Source organism: Bubalus kerabau, chromosome 3, assembly GCF_029407905.1.
Source record: "Bubalus kerabau isolate K-KA32 ecotype Philippines breed swamp buffalo chromosome 3, PCC_UOA_SB_1v2, whole genome shotgun sequence".
NCBI classification, from domain to species: Eukaryota; Metazoa; Chordata; class Mammalia; order Artiodactyla; family Bovidae; genus Bubalus; species Bubalus kerabau.
This window is the reverse complement of record NC_073626.1, coordinates 86,583,871-86,599,136: the sequence shown is the minus strand read 5'-3', so window position 1 is coordinate 86,599,136 and position 15,266 is coordinate 86,583,871.

The window sequence follows — 15,266 nt, the reverse complement described above, 5'->3', positions numbered from 1 at the left end:
TTAGATACTGGGTAAATGTTAAGTAAACAGTGAATTGAAGTAAGAAGTTTAAGGCAGAGTTTTTCTGTCTGACTTAGTTCAGTTCAGTTCAGACGCTCAGTCATGTCTGACTGTTTGCGACCCCATGGACTGCAGCATGCCAGGCTTCCAGGTCCCTGTTCAGTTCCCTGTCTGACTTAACTGAATCTTAAAAAAGACCTGTAAATCAAACCATCATGCTCTACACCTTAAACTTATACAATGCTGCATGTCAATTATATCTCAATAAAACTGGAAAACAAAATATTTAAAAATAATAAAATAAAAATAAATGTTTGGTACAATTCATCAGGGGAGGAAAAGATATCACATTCAGCTGCTTAAAAAATAAAATTAACCATGGTACTTTGTTATATAAAAACCTACAAGAGTTCTCATTTGACAACCTTCTGTCCTAGCATCTAAGGCTCCTTATCTAGCCCCACTTTATCTCAGTCTAGGGTATCATGGTTAAAAACTCAAAGACTGGGAACTGATTTCTCAGATTTTAATCCTGGCTCTGCCAGCACTGTGTGCATGATCTTGAGCAAGTTATATAGCTTCTTCAAGCCTCATCTGCAAAAATGGAAATGTCTCATAAAGTTTTTAAGAGGTTTAAATGGATTAATATATATGCTCTTAGAACAGCATCTGACACAGTATGATCAGTCATATTAATTTTTGTTGTGATTACACATCATTGTATAATCAAATTTTATACTATAATTTATGCTCAAGGGACTGTACTGGTTATGTAGGAGAATCAATAACAACAAAAAGAGTTTTGTCCATTAGAATTTGTCAGGTCAAGTAAAAAAATCTTAAGCTGGAAAAATATTAGTTTTAGTAGGTTCATGATATATGTTTAATTTAACTGAAAATGTTAAAGAAAGGCATACATTATGTTTTAAATATGTTCTTTGAAAACAAGCTTCATACCAAAACCCCTTTTCATAAAAATTTTATTAAGTTTTTCTTGTTTTTAAACTATATACTCAGCATTTTTCCCGGAGGGAAAAATAATTTTTATCTTTAGAGATTTAAAAATGTTTAATATTAGAAATCATATTTCAGATAATAAAAGTAAATATCAATTAGCCATATTGAAAATGTGAAACTTCCTAAAGCTTGTTAATGTTGCTAAGTGTACTTGTTAGATATGCAAACAAAAAATAAACTGTATCATTTTTTGTTCCACAAAGATTATCTTCAATTGTGAGTTTTTAGAGCTCTGTTCATTCTGAGATTAAATATGCAAATAAGAGCTTTCCCATATTTTATTCCCTTACGATTTTTTAATAAAAGATTAACTTCTGCTATGAGCACTTTTGTGTTTTTTAACTTAAAATATCCTTCTCCTAATTTTACTTTACTATTTCTGGTTCTATCACCTTGAATCAGACCCTTCTCTTGCTGTTTTTCCAACCTTTCAAAAGCTTGTAGACAATGATGGAGGTAGGGAGAATGCCAGCAAACACAGTTCCAAGACCTCTTTGCCCCACCAGCCCGTAACTCATTTAACAGTATACAAATGATTTAACAATAATACCAGCCGAGTTCCCACAGGAAATCATTTCCATTCCCACCACTGCTTGCAGATGGAGGTCATGTTTCCCTCTCTCCTTAGTCACTGCTCAGCCAAACTATTCATATTTACATAATGCTCCCTGTAGTATCAGGTAAACTTTTTGAAATCAGAGCAGTTTGGAGAGTTGTATATCCAGGAAGGGTTGTGGACGGGAGGACTGAAGAGATCCTACGCCAGGGCATGGATATTTTTTATTTGCTCTGTCCTGGAATATTCTCCATTTTCTCTTCCATATCCACTCCTACCTTTATCCATTCTTCTTTGTGCCCTTGGAGGCTAACTTGTATGGCCTTGTTCTCTGATTTTCTGTCGGGTTTGATCAAACCGAGGCACTGAGGAGATCAGAGGGCAAGAAGAAACTGGAGCTAGAGTATTTATAATTATTGGTTTTCTCTCTGCTGTGCCTCAGATTGGCAAAGAGTATATTCCTACACTGACAGCCACAGTTTATTTCTGAAGGCCATCGCTTACATCTACAAATATTTCTAGAAACAGTTTTTTCTCCTTCCCTCTTTAGGCTTTCGTTTGTTAACATTTCTCTTACCATTGCTAGTCCCAGGGTGATTCACTCTCCCCTAGTCTCCCTTAATATTACCTACTTCTTTGAAAATAGTGCCTTTGCTGAAGTCTCTTCTATTGCCCTTTATAAGTGTTCTCTCCTTTGCTTACTGGGACACAGGCTGATACTGCCCTAAACCTGGATTATACAGATAATATCAGGTGGGCTCAACCAGGTTCAAACTAGTGCTATCTAGATGGTATCTAAATAACCAGAAAAGAATGACTTTATTTTTTTCTGAAAATTCAGTAACATTTGTGTTATTGGAAATCCAGAATTACGGATGAATTAAAGGCAAGATTGCTCAGAAAAAAAAAATTGATTAGAAGTCTATTAACTTCAAAGCTCCTCAGGGAACTTATCATTTCTTTCATGTATTAAACTTCTTAGTCCTCTCATATATCAGCAAATACCTCCATCTGATGAGACCAGCACATGGTACAATGAAAGTGATACTGATCTGGGAGCCAGAAACCCTTGTTCCAGGACCAGCTTTTCACTGATAAATTATTTGACCTTGGACAAGTCACTTAATTTTCCTAACTTCAGCACTTTTTCAGTCTTCAATAGGACAAAGCTATAATTCATGGCCTTTCAGTTCCCGCTCCATCTTTAACGTAGGCACAGTCCTCTTGACAGTAAAATCCACTGGTGAAGTACTGGCCTGATCATGTGTGCCAAATCCTAAAGTCCATACTTTAACGTGGCCTATAAACCACTCTGCATCCTCATGAGTTATAGTCAATGAGAGAGGAGGGAACCTGCCCTGCGAAATGTGCACTGATGTCTTAGCTTAAACAGGATTTTCTACCTGACCTCTCAAAACTCTGTGGCTGATGGGGTGGTGTCTGTGAGCTGAAATTTAAATGTGAATCAGGACTCCTTCCTGACCTAGAAAGGATGGACAAACACTAACGTATCATTATTTGATGCCTATTCTCTAGATAAACAGCTTCTATATCTGATGTGATCACACTGTATTATTTCCCTAATAGGCTAAGCCTTTTCACAACTCTGTAGTTTTGAAAATACTATCCCCTCTGCCCAGAATATTTATGTTTCAGTTTTCTAATTTCTCCTTTATCTTCAAAACCTCATTGAAATATTAACTCTTATGTGAACCATTTTCTTGCACTCCCAATTTTCTCTCCGCTCCTCCTGCCTTTACTATGACTTTATATTCCCTTATGTTTCTCCCTTTACCTATTGCAGTCCAGTTCAGTCGCTCAGTCATGTCCAACTCTATGGACCCCATGGACTGCAGCATGCCAGGCCTCCTTGTCCATCACCAACTCCCAGAGCTTGCTCAAATTCTTGTCCCTCAAGTCAGTGATACCATCCAACCATCTTATCCTCTGTCGTCCCCTTCTCCTCCTGCCATCAATCTTTCCCAGCATCAGGGTCTTTTCAAATGAGTCAGTTCTTCCCATCAGGTAGCCAAAGTAGTGGAGTTACAGTTCCAGCATCAGTCCTTCCTTCCAAAGAATATTCAGGGTTGATTTCCTTTAGGATTGATTGGTTTTTATCTCCATGAAGTCCAAGGGACTCTCATGAGTCTTCTCCAACAACAGAATTCGAAAACATCAATTCTTTGGCACTCAGCCTTCTTTATGTTCCAACTATCACATCTATACATGACTACTGGAAAAAACATAGCTTTGGCTCTAAAGATCCTTATTGGCAAAGTGATGTCTCTGCTTTTTAATATGCTGTCTAGGTTTTTCATAGCTTTCCTCCCAAGGAGCAAGCGTCTTTCAATTTCATGGCTGCAGTCACGGTCCACCATGATTTTGGAGCCCAAGAAAATAAATTCTATCACAGCTCCCACTTTTTCCCCTTCTATATGCCATGAAGTGATGGGCCCAGATGCCATGATCTTAGTTTTTTGAACATTGAGTTTTAAGCCAGCTTTTTCACTTACCTCTTTCACCCTCATCAAGAAGCTATTTATTTAGTTCCTCTTCACTTTCAGCCATTAGAGTGGTATCATCTGCATATCTGAGGTTGTTGATATTCCTCTCAGGATTCTTGATACCAGCTTGAGATTCGTCCAGTCTGGCATTTCACATGATATACTCTGCATATGCTTCCCTGGTGGCTCAGTGGTAAAGAATTCCCCTGCCAATGCAGGAGACTCATGCTCGATCCTGGGTCAGGAAGATCCCTGGAGAAGGAAATGGCAACTTACTCCAGTATTCTTGCCTGGGAAATCCCACGGACAGAAGACCCAGGTGGGGTACAGCCCATGGGGTCTCAAAAGAGTTGGACATGACTTAATGACTAAACAACAACTCTGCACTTGAGTTAAATAAGCAGGGTGACAATATGCAGCCTTGACGTACTCCTTTCCCAATTTGAAACCATTCTGTTGTTCCATGTTCGGTTCTGACTGTTGCTTCTTGACCTGCATACAGGTTTCTCAGGAGGCAGGTAAGGTGGTCTGGTATTCCATCTCTTTAAGAATTTTCCACAGTTTGTGGATCCACACAGTCAAAGGCTTTAGCATAGTTGATGAAGCAGAGGTAGATGTTTTTCTGGAACTCCCTGGCTTTCTCCACGATCCAACAGATGTTAGCAATTTGATCTCTGGTTCCTCTGCCTCTTTAAAATGAAGCTTGTACATCTGAAATTTCACAGTTAACATACTACAGAAGCCTAGCTTAAAGGATTTTGAGCATAACCTTGTTAGCATGTGAAATGAGCACAACTGTTCAATAGTTTGAACATTCTTTGGCATCCTCCTTCTTTGGGATTGGAATGAAACTGACATCCTCCAGTCCTGGGCCACTGCTAGGTTTTCCAAATTTGCTGACATATTGAGTGCAGCACTTTAACATCATCATGATTTAGTATTTTAAGTAGTTTAGTTGGAATTCCATCATGTCCACTAGCTTTGTTCATAGAGTTACTTCCTAAGACCCATTTGACTTCACTCTCAAGGATGTCTGGCTCTAGGTGAGTGAGCACACCATCGTAGTTATCCTGATCATTAAGACTATTTTTGTATAGTTCTGTGTATTCTTGCCACCTCTTCTTAATCTCTTCTGCTTCCGTGGCAAAGGAGCTTGTATAACTCAATGAAGCCATGAGCCATGCCATTCAGGACCACCAAGACAGAGAGGTCAAGGTGAAGAGTTCTGATAAAATGTGGTCTACTGGAACAGGAAATGATAACTAACTCCAGTATTCTTGCTTGGAAAACCCCATGGACATTATGATAATGCTAAAAGATATGATGCTGAAAGATGAGCTGCCTTGATCAGAAGGTGTCCAATATGCTACTGGGGAATAGCAGAGGGCAATTACTGTGTCCCCTTAGACCTCAAGAAAAAACACAGAATAAAAATCTGTGCTTTGAGTCATCAAACATTTTAATGAAGAAATGAATGAAAAAATAAAACACATTTCTACTGTTAGAGCTGCAAGATAAACTTGCTTTGACTTCCTTTTAAAACCAGTGACTCTTCCTTTGTATAAAGAAAGTGAAAGCGTTAGTCACTCAGTCGTATCCAATTCTTTGGGACCCCATGGACTGTAGCCTGCCAGGCTCCTCTGTCCATGGGAATCTCCAGACAAGAATACTGGAGTGGGTAGCCTTTCCCTCTCCAGGGAATCTTCTCAACCCAGGGATCAAACCCAAGTCTCCATCATTGTAGGCAGATTATTTGCCATCTGAGCCACCAGGCAAGCTCCTTCCTTAGTATGAATCCACCCTAAAGCCAACACACAACTCTCCTGACCAAGAGCAACAACAGCAATAAAACAACTACAAAGTGTAAGATGACCTAAAGTCCTTAGCAGCAGAAGAGAGCTGTGAAAGAAAGCTTTGAAAGAAAGCTGTGCTGTCAATAGACACAGAGCTAGGAATAAGAGAATAAGAGGAAAAGTTTATTTAGTGGTGGTGGTGGTGATGGGGTTGTTGTTCTTACTATTTTCCCAAAGCCTTTTCAAAGCTGAACGTTATGGCCTAAACTAGAGTGCAAAATAAGTCAGCATACAGCTCTCATGACCTCTGCAAAATTTTTACTAGGGTATGTTGTTGCAGTTTCTCTGGTGCAAAATACTCACAAAGTCAGTTTTATTATGGACTTATATGTTCTTAGCTCTAGGAACAAAAATAGTTTTAAGACACATTTGCTGTCCTTGTCTCTGAGGACTCCTTAATCTGGATTGGGGAATTTACCCATAAACCACTTACTCATCTGTATAAATAACTACAAGCATATTTGGAGGAAGAGAAGGAAAGTAGAGTGAGATCTGACAAGAAGAAAATAAAATCAACACAGGGAGATACACAAGTACACATCCTAAGGTATAGTAAGAGATATGGCCAGAGATGCGATTTAGAAAAAGGGAGTTGTGGAATGATGTTGGGAAGGTCTCTGAGACACCCAGGAATCATTGACAAAAGATTTGCTCTATGCTAGGAATTTGTGATTCAAAAATGAAAAAATCCCCCAATGCATTAGAAAAGAGCACAAAGGAAACAACTTTACTACTTTTCTTGCTTCTGCTTTTTTTATGGATCTTGTGACTAAACCTGATTCCTTCAAACAGCCATTCACTCTGCTCTTTATCCCTGTCCTTATCAATGCATCCTTTTAACCTAACCCTATTCACTGGACTTCACTATTAGTCATGTAGTCATCATCTATTGCCTACATGAATGGAAGTTTTAAATCAAATAAATTGTGAGTATTTATGTCTTCCACTCCCCTGGGAGATACTACTTTATGTTTTGAGGAGGATAAACCCAAACCATTCATTGACACATTAATTTATTAGCTTGTGAGGTCTTCAAGAGTAGGAAATCAAGTTTTTAGTTTAATAATGTACCAGCTAGGGAAATTCTAAAATCTGAGCTTAGAATTTTTCAGTGGCTGAATAGTCTTTGCTAAGGTCAAAAAGAATTTCAGATTGGATCATTTAAATATTAAGTGTTTTTAATAAGGTATATACTAGGTGTATAAAGAATTTCAAAGTATATTTGTAATTGGTATACTGTAAAGCTTTTTGAACTGTTTTATCCATTCATTACTTATGTTTTATTGCTGTTATTGCCATTATGTATTTGTAGAAGGGCAGAATAACACTTAAGTCTACTATTGCTACTCGTCTAACTACATATAGTCACCATAAGATATGATAGTTACAGCTTTGCAGTCTTTTTTCTTTCTTTCAACATTTCAGGAATATTTTAAGACCATCAGAAGAAATCAGCCTTACACTGTGCTCAAATTTTTGCTTTATATTTTATTTTCCTATAGTACTGCATGACTTGAAGAAGCGAAAAATTGTCAGAATATTGTCAGGGGCAAAGCATGCAAAAACCAATCTAGTTTTACCAACCCTATTAGCTTTTCCACTTTCCATGCAAAAATTATTTCTGTCAATATTTTAATTTCAACTAGATGGGGTGGAAGGAATGAGTGACATCTAAGCAGATGGTTGTCAGAAAATTGATGACTGCATATAGTAGTGTGATTAAGAATTAGGGAATAAATATATGCAGCTAGTTGTAAATACCTAGTATCTACATACATCCCCTTAAAGAACTCAATCTTAAGAATTATATTTGATTAATAGAAACATATTTTGATAATATATTTTAATAATGACTAAAGTGTTACATAAATATTGGCTATGCTTTAAAGGTCCAATAAAAAATTTAGTTTAGGTAGACATAAATATGACCTTAAAATCATTATTCAGCTTTCTTATTAACTTTCTAAACACCTTGAAAGATGTGTGTCAGCTGCTCAAATAGAAAGAAGTATAATTAGAATCATACAAATTATTTGCCTGTGGTTATTAGGGTCAGAGAGGACCACCCCAAATCAGTACACTTTATACCATACTGCATCCTTAAATCAATACACAATTTCGCTCTTTTTGAATAGCTTGGTTTTATGGGCTAAATGTGGACAAGGAATGCCTATGCAGAGACTTTCAAACTTTTTGATCATGATCTATCTTCTGGGTTGAACTGGGGCCCAAACAGACATTAAACTCCTAGTTCCCAAGTGTTCCTGAATGTGGATTTATTTGGAAATAAGGTCTCCGCAGATGAGTTAAGAAGTCATTAGAGTGGACCTGAACACAACATGACTATGTCATTATGAAAAGGAGAAATCTGCATACAGAAAGAGAAATCCATATATAGAGAATGCTGTACGAATATGAAGGCAGAGATCTGGGTGCTGTGTCTATAAGCCGAGGAATAGTAAAGGTTGCCAGGAAACCAAGAGTAAATAGAAGAGAGGTATGGAATAGATTCTCCGTCACAACCCTCAGAAGAAACCAATCCTGCTGAAATCTCCATCTAAGATTTCTAGCCTCAGAACTGTAAGACAATACATTGCTGTTGCTTAAGTCCTCTACTTAGTGGTACTTTGTTACGGCAGCTCTCACAAAATTTTACAACCCACAATCAGAAAGGCACTGAGAGCCACAACAGCCACACCTATACACAATGTAAAGCTCTCACAAAACAGTGTTTGCCAGTACTCTGTGTGATGTACTCTGATGCTTTCTAATCTACATATTTTTAATTTTTTTCTGGTAAAAACTCATAAAATTGATTTTTCACATTGGAAAATAATAGCCTAATAGGGAGAGCAATATTTAGCTCCTATACATTGGGTCACTTTTATTTGTTGTAACTGAATAAGATTTGAGATAACATTTTATAAGGACATGGTTCATTTCAGTCGCTCAGTCGTGTCTGACTCTTTGTAACCCCATGAATCGCAGCACGCCAGGCCTCCCTGTCCATCACCATCTCCCAGAGTTCACTCAGACTCATGTCCATCAAGTCGGTGATGCCATCCAGCCATCTCATCCTCTGTCGTCCCCTTCTCCTCCTGCCCACAATCCCTCCCAGCATCAGGGTCTTTTCCAATGAGTCAACTCTTTGCATGAGGTGGCCAAAGTACTGGAGTTTCAGCTTTAGCATCAGTCTTTCCAATGAACACCCAGGACTGATCTCCTTTAGAATGGACTGGTTGGATCTCCTTGCAGTCCACGGGACTCTCAAGAGTCTTCTCCAACACCACAGTTCAAAAGCATCAATTCTTCGGCGCTCAGCTTTCTTCACAGTCCAACTCTCAGATCCATACATGACCATTGGAAAAACAATAGCCTTGACTAGACAGAACTTTGTTGGCAAAGTAATGTCTCTGCTTTTCAATATGCTATCTAGGTTGGTCATAACTTTCCTTCCAAGGAGTAAGCGTCTTTTAATTTCATGGGCTGCAGTCACCATCTGCAGTGATTTTGGAGCCCCACAAAAATAAAGTCTGACACTGTTTTCACTCTTTCCCCATCTATTTCCCATGAAGTAATGGGACCACATGTCATGATCTTCGTTTTCTGAATGTTGAGCTTTAAGCCAACTTTTTCACTCTCCTCTTTCACTTTCATCAAGAGGCTTTTCAGTTCCTCTTCACTCTCTGCCATAAGGGTGGTGTCATCTGCATATCTAAGGTTATTGATATTTCTCCCGGCAATCTTGCTTCCAGCTTGTGCTTCTTCCAGCCCAGCGTTTCTCATGATGTACTCTGGATAGAAGTTAAATAAGCAGGGTGACAATATACAGCCTTGATGTACTCCTTTTCTTACTTGGAACCAGTCTGTTATTCCATGTCCAGTTCTAACTGTTGCTTCCTGACCTGCACATAGGTTTCTCAAGAGGCAGGTCAGGTGGTCTGGTATTCCCATCTCTTTCAGACACCACTAATGGAAAACAATATCAAGTCTTAAAAACATGACAAAAATTATTTACAGGAGATCTTTATTATCATCACTACAAACTCTAGGTGAGTAGAATTCTGAACAGTCTTCAAGTATTTTACTGACCTCAGCTGCCATCCAAAGAATAATTCCATTTGGCAAAACTAATACAATTTTGTAAAGTTTAAAAATAAAATAAAAATTAAAAAAAAACAAAAAAACAAAGAATAATTCCTACCCCAGTCACATTCCGGTTGCAGTTTATCTTGAACAATGTTGAACAGGTTTAAGTAGGAGAAAATCTGTGACCAATGGTTAAATCACTAATCAAATTTTAATAATCTCTAAATGAGAGGTGGTCTTACTCTTTAGCTCACAACTAAAAAAGGCATTTTCTCACTGGAACCCCTACTTATGAATTACCAACACTCTGTGTCCTTATATCTATCATTTTCCTTTTCAATCCTTTTTGCTTTTTAAATTCTTTATGAGTTCTCTTATCTCACACTGGTCAAATTTTTGATTTCTCCTTCATGCTGCTGCTGCTGCTGCTGCTGCTAAGTCGCTTCAGTCGTTTCTGACTCCATGTGACCCCATAGACGGCAGCCCACCAGGCTCCCCCGTCCCTGGGATTCTCTAGGCAAGAATACTGGAGTGGGTTGCCATTTCCTTCTCCACTCCTTCATGCTAGTATACCTCAATTTTAGTATACCTTAATTTCATTGTTTCTATATCTGCTTCCTTGTCTTTTCTTGATAGGGCTTCTATCTTTCCTTCCTCATCTTTCTCTGGGTTTTTACTGCTTTATCTGTCTCTAATTTACATTGATACACAGGGATTGTATAAGGTAAACTAAAATTAATAACATATCTTGATTGTAACATTAAGAAATTGAATTTCATTTTTTATTTAATGCATTTTTAAAATGTAAATAGTTGCTTTTCATATGTAGTCGTCCCAATGGCCAGTAGCTCTTGATAAGGGAAAAAATAAAAAGGTTCTTATCCCTCCTTAAAAAACAACCCCTCTTTGTAAGTGGTTTCAAAAGTGTTGGTTTGTATATTGTTAACTTATTTAACAGAGAAGGGGAGTTTAAGAGAAACTTTAAAACTAAAGTGATGGGAATTAATGCCAATGAAATATCAACAGAAATAGAAAAGGAAATTCTAATACTTTAATTATAGTCAACGGAAAATTGATTTTCAAAATCTGATTTCTCATACATTTTTAAAACAGATACATAAAAAATCTTGCAACATTTCAAGTATAAAGATTTGCTAGTGGACAATTTAATATCACTCAAAAATATGGTCAAGATGACTCTAAGGAAGCTACACTTTTATCGGGCAAAATTGCTTATTGTGTTTCTTTTGCATCTCTGAGAATAATTCACCCAGGTCTAGCCTTCACTCTTATGTTCCCCTAAACCCTGTTCTCTCCTCTTCTCCAAACCCTAAATCCCCTAAATACACTAAGGCCTTTTCTGTTACTTCCAAATTCCTCTCTCTTTTAATATAGCACATTAAAATAATCATCCTCTGAAGACTCAGAAAGCAATCCATAAAGACAGATTTAGAACATTATTCAGATTTAAGGATTTCACCACTTAGGTTTAAATAGGGGAAATGTACAATACTATATTCTCACTTTCCACAGGAATCTCAAACAAAAGAAATCTAGTTAAAAATATTCTTGAACTAAATTCTACCATCTTGCCACCACAAACCTCCCATATCTACCGTAATCCATCTGTGAGAAAAGAGAAAGTCAGTTATGTTATTGTTTCTTATACTGAGGTCCATATATACATTTGTTTTCTTAGGAGTCTGGAAAAAAACCAATGTGTTTTTCGAAAGGAATCTTTAGGGAGAGGGATTGTGGCAGGTTGAATTACTTGCCCATGTTTCTACCGCTCACAGATTTCACATTCTAACCATATAACTTTTAGTTTCTCTCTCGCATACACAGACATAGTGCATTTCCTATACTCTTGACTTTTGGCTCAGCTATATGACTTACTTCACCTTTGGAATACTAGCAGAAGCAAGGCAAGAAGTCATCTAAAAGGGGCTTGTGCTTCCCCTGTCAGATGCTGCCCTCTCAGTCAGTGTGGACTACAGAAAGAACACACGTGGAGCATACGCATACTGAAGCCAGGTAAGTACACTTGAAGTCTTTTAGCCCAGCACAGTCTAGCTCAGCCAGGCCCTAGTCAGCCACCAGAAATCTGAGCAAGCCCCCCTGAGATCCTGAAGATGGATGAGAAAAAAAAGCAGTTGTTATTTTGAATGCTACTGAGATTCTGTGTTGATTGAGATTTTTTGTTAATAACTGACTTACCCTATGCAAGAGTAAAAGAAGTTCAAGAATTTTAAGGTCATCACAGTAACTATAAAGTGGTAAAGGTACTAATTTATGTTAGAGGCTAAAAAGGCAAATATATGTGTCTCAATTTTTAAGTAATTACTCTAATGTTAATAAAAGGGTAAACATGATAAATTGATGGGTTGGGATAAAATAACAATGCATGATTAGTCAGAAAAATAAAAGTGAGAAAAAAAGAATAAAGAACAGGTGGGAAATAGAAGACAATAGGTATAAACCCTTAAGTGTAAACAAACTACTTCAATTAAAATACTAATATTGTTTGACAAGTTAAAAAGTTAAACTCAAACTCAGAGTCCTTACTCAACTTTAGTAAGAACACAGAAAGAAAACTCAACTTTAATAAGGATATAGGAAAATTAAATATAAAATGATGGAAAAAAGATTTATCATGTTCAAACTGACTGAAAGCAAGCTATTGATGATACATTAATATCATACAGAAGAAATTTTAAGAAAGTAAGTATTAGCAGAACTAGGGAGAAATTTTTAATAAAGGTAAAGGAGCTAATCACCCAGGAATATATAACTATTCTGAATTTATATGCCTCCAATAACATCTCATCTCACAATTTATAAAGAAATTGACAAAACTAAATAGAAAAATCCACAGTTATAGCAAAAGATAACCATATTTACAATGGCAAAATAAGCACCCCAAAATTTATCTATAAAAATATAGATCTATAAAATCTATAAAAATCTGGATCTGAAAAACATGATTAATAACTTTAATCTATTTTACATGTATAGATCACTGAATCCAACAGAGTATATATTATTGTCAAGTGAATAGTGATAGAAATGAATATATACAATAAGAAATGAAAATCACAATCCAACTTTCTTATAACATAGAGGCAAAAATCCTAAATAAAAAATCCTAAATCAAATCCAGTGATACATAAGAACATAATGTATCACAACCAATTAGATTTTTTCAGGGATATAAAAAATAAAATGTACTACACTAAGTAAATGAATAGCATAAGGGAAAACAGTCAAGATGGTGGAGAAGAAAGACCCTCAGCTCATGAGCACAAAGAAATCACAACAATCTGCAAAACAACCATCATTGAAAAAGTCTGAAACCTATCAGAGAAGATCTTCTACAACTAAAGACATAAGGAAGAAATGAAAACAAGACTGGTAGGAGGAGTGGACTCACCATATAAGCAGATCCCATAATCCTCAGATGCACAATCCACAAATTGGAGAATAATTATATTACAGAAGTTCTCCCACCACAGTGAGAATGTTGAGCCCCATGTCAGGACCCCAGTCTGCAGGTCCAGCACTAGGAATAGGAGCCCCCAGACCATTTCACTTTGAAGGCCAGTGGGGCTTAATTGCAGGAGCCCCACAGGACTGGGGGAAATAGAGATTGCCCTCAAAGACACATGCAAAATCTTATTCACACCAGAACCAAGAGTGGTGTTTTAGTTGCTAAGTCGTGTCCGACTCTTACGACCTCATGGACTGTAGCCTGCAGGCTTCTCTGTCCATGGGATTTTCCAGGCAAGAATATTGGAGTGCGTTGTGATTTCCTTCTCCAGGGAATCTTCCCAAACCAGGGATTGAACCCAGGTCTCCTGCATTATGGTAAGATTCTTTACCAACTGAGCTACAAGGGAAGCTGAGCCACCTGGGAAGCCCCAGGACAAAGAGGAAAAGCAGTAATTTCATAACAGACTAGGCCAGACCTTCCTGCTCATCTTGGAAGGTCCCCTGGGGAGGCAGGGAGCAGCTGTGGCTCTCTCTGGGGACAAAGATGCTGGTGGTGAACACATTTGGGAGTATTCATCTGCATCTCTCGTGGGGGCTGATATCATGCTTGGGTCATTAGCCCCAAGACTCGGCCCCATCCAACAGCCTCTAGGCTCCAGTGCTGGAATGCCTCAGGCTAAAGAACTGAGTGGGAACACATGCAGACCTATCAGCAGATAGACTGCCCAACAATTTCCTTTTCCCACAAGTGCCACTAGATACATCTCTAGAGATGGCCCTGTCTGCCAGAGGGCCGAGACCTATCTTCAACCACTAGTGGGCAGGCACCAGCCCCTCCTGCCAGAAAGCCTGCAGAAACCTCTAGAGTAACTTTGTCCAAGACAGCACAGACACCAGAGACAAGAAAACAGTGTTCCCACAACCTATATACAGAATTCACAAATGCAGGTTAGATACTACTCTGGGACCAGCTGGCCTTGGCACTTGGATGAAAATAAAAGAGTGCACTCTTGGAATATATAGGACATCTCTTACAGAGGGCTACTTCTCCAGGGTGAGAAAACGTAACTAATCTACCACATACCTAAAAATAGCAATTTAGACAAAACAAGATGACAGAGGAATATATTACACAAGAAGGAACAAGATAAAACCCCAGAAGAAGAACTGGCAATAGGAGACAAGAAATCTACCTGAGAAAGAGTTTAGAGTAATGATCAAAAAGATGATCAAAGAACTTGGGATAAGAATGGAGGCACAGGGCAAGAAATTATAATTTTTTAACAAAGAATTAGAAACTATGGAAAATAAACAAACATAATTGATGAATATAACAACTGAAATGAAAAATACACTAGAAGATAACAATAGTAGACATTATTAGTCATAATAACAACTGTATATCACCTTTAGAGTGAATATATAATTTGTGATATTTCCATGTCATGAGAATAAACATATACTGATGCACTTAGCAACATAAGTTAATCTTATAAACACAAACCAGACACAAATTCCATTCACAGAAATTGCATTCACAGAAAGTTTTAAAACAGGCAAACTAGTCAATGGTAATTAGGAGAATAGCGAAGAAGAAAGCCTGCGGGAACTCACTTATGTCCTATTTCTTGATATATGGTAGTTACAAGATATTTTTATGAAAAATTGTATGCAAAACATACAATTTACCCTTTTGCAGTAATACTATAAATGTTTACTTTAAAAATAAGAATTTTAAATAGAAATCTATCAATTACT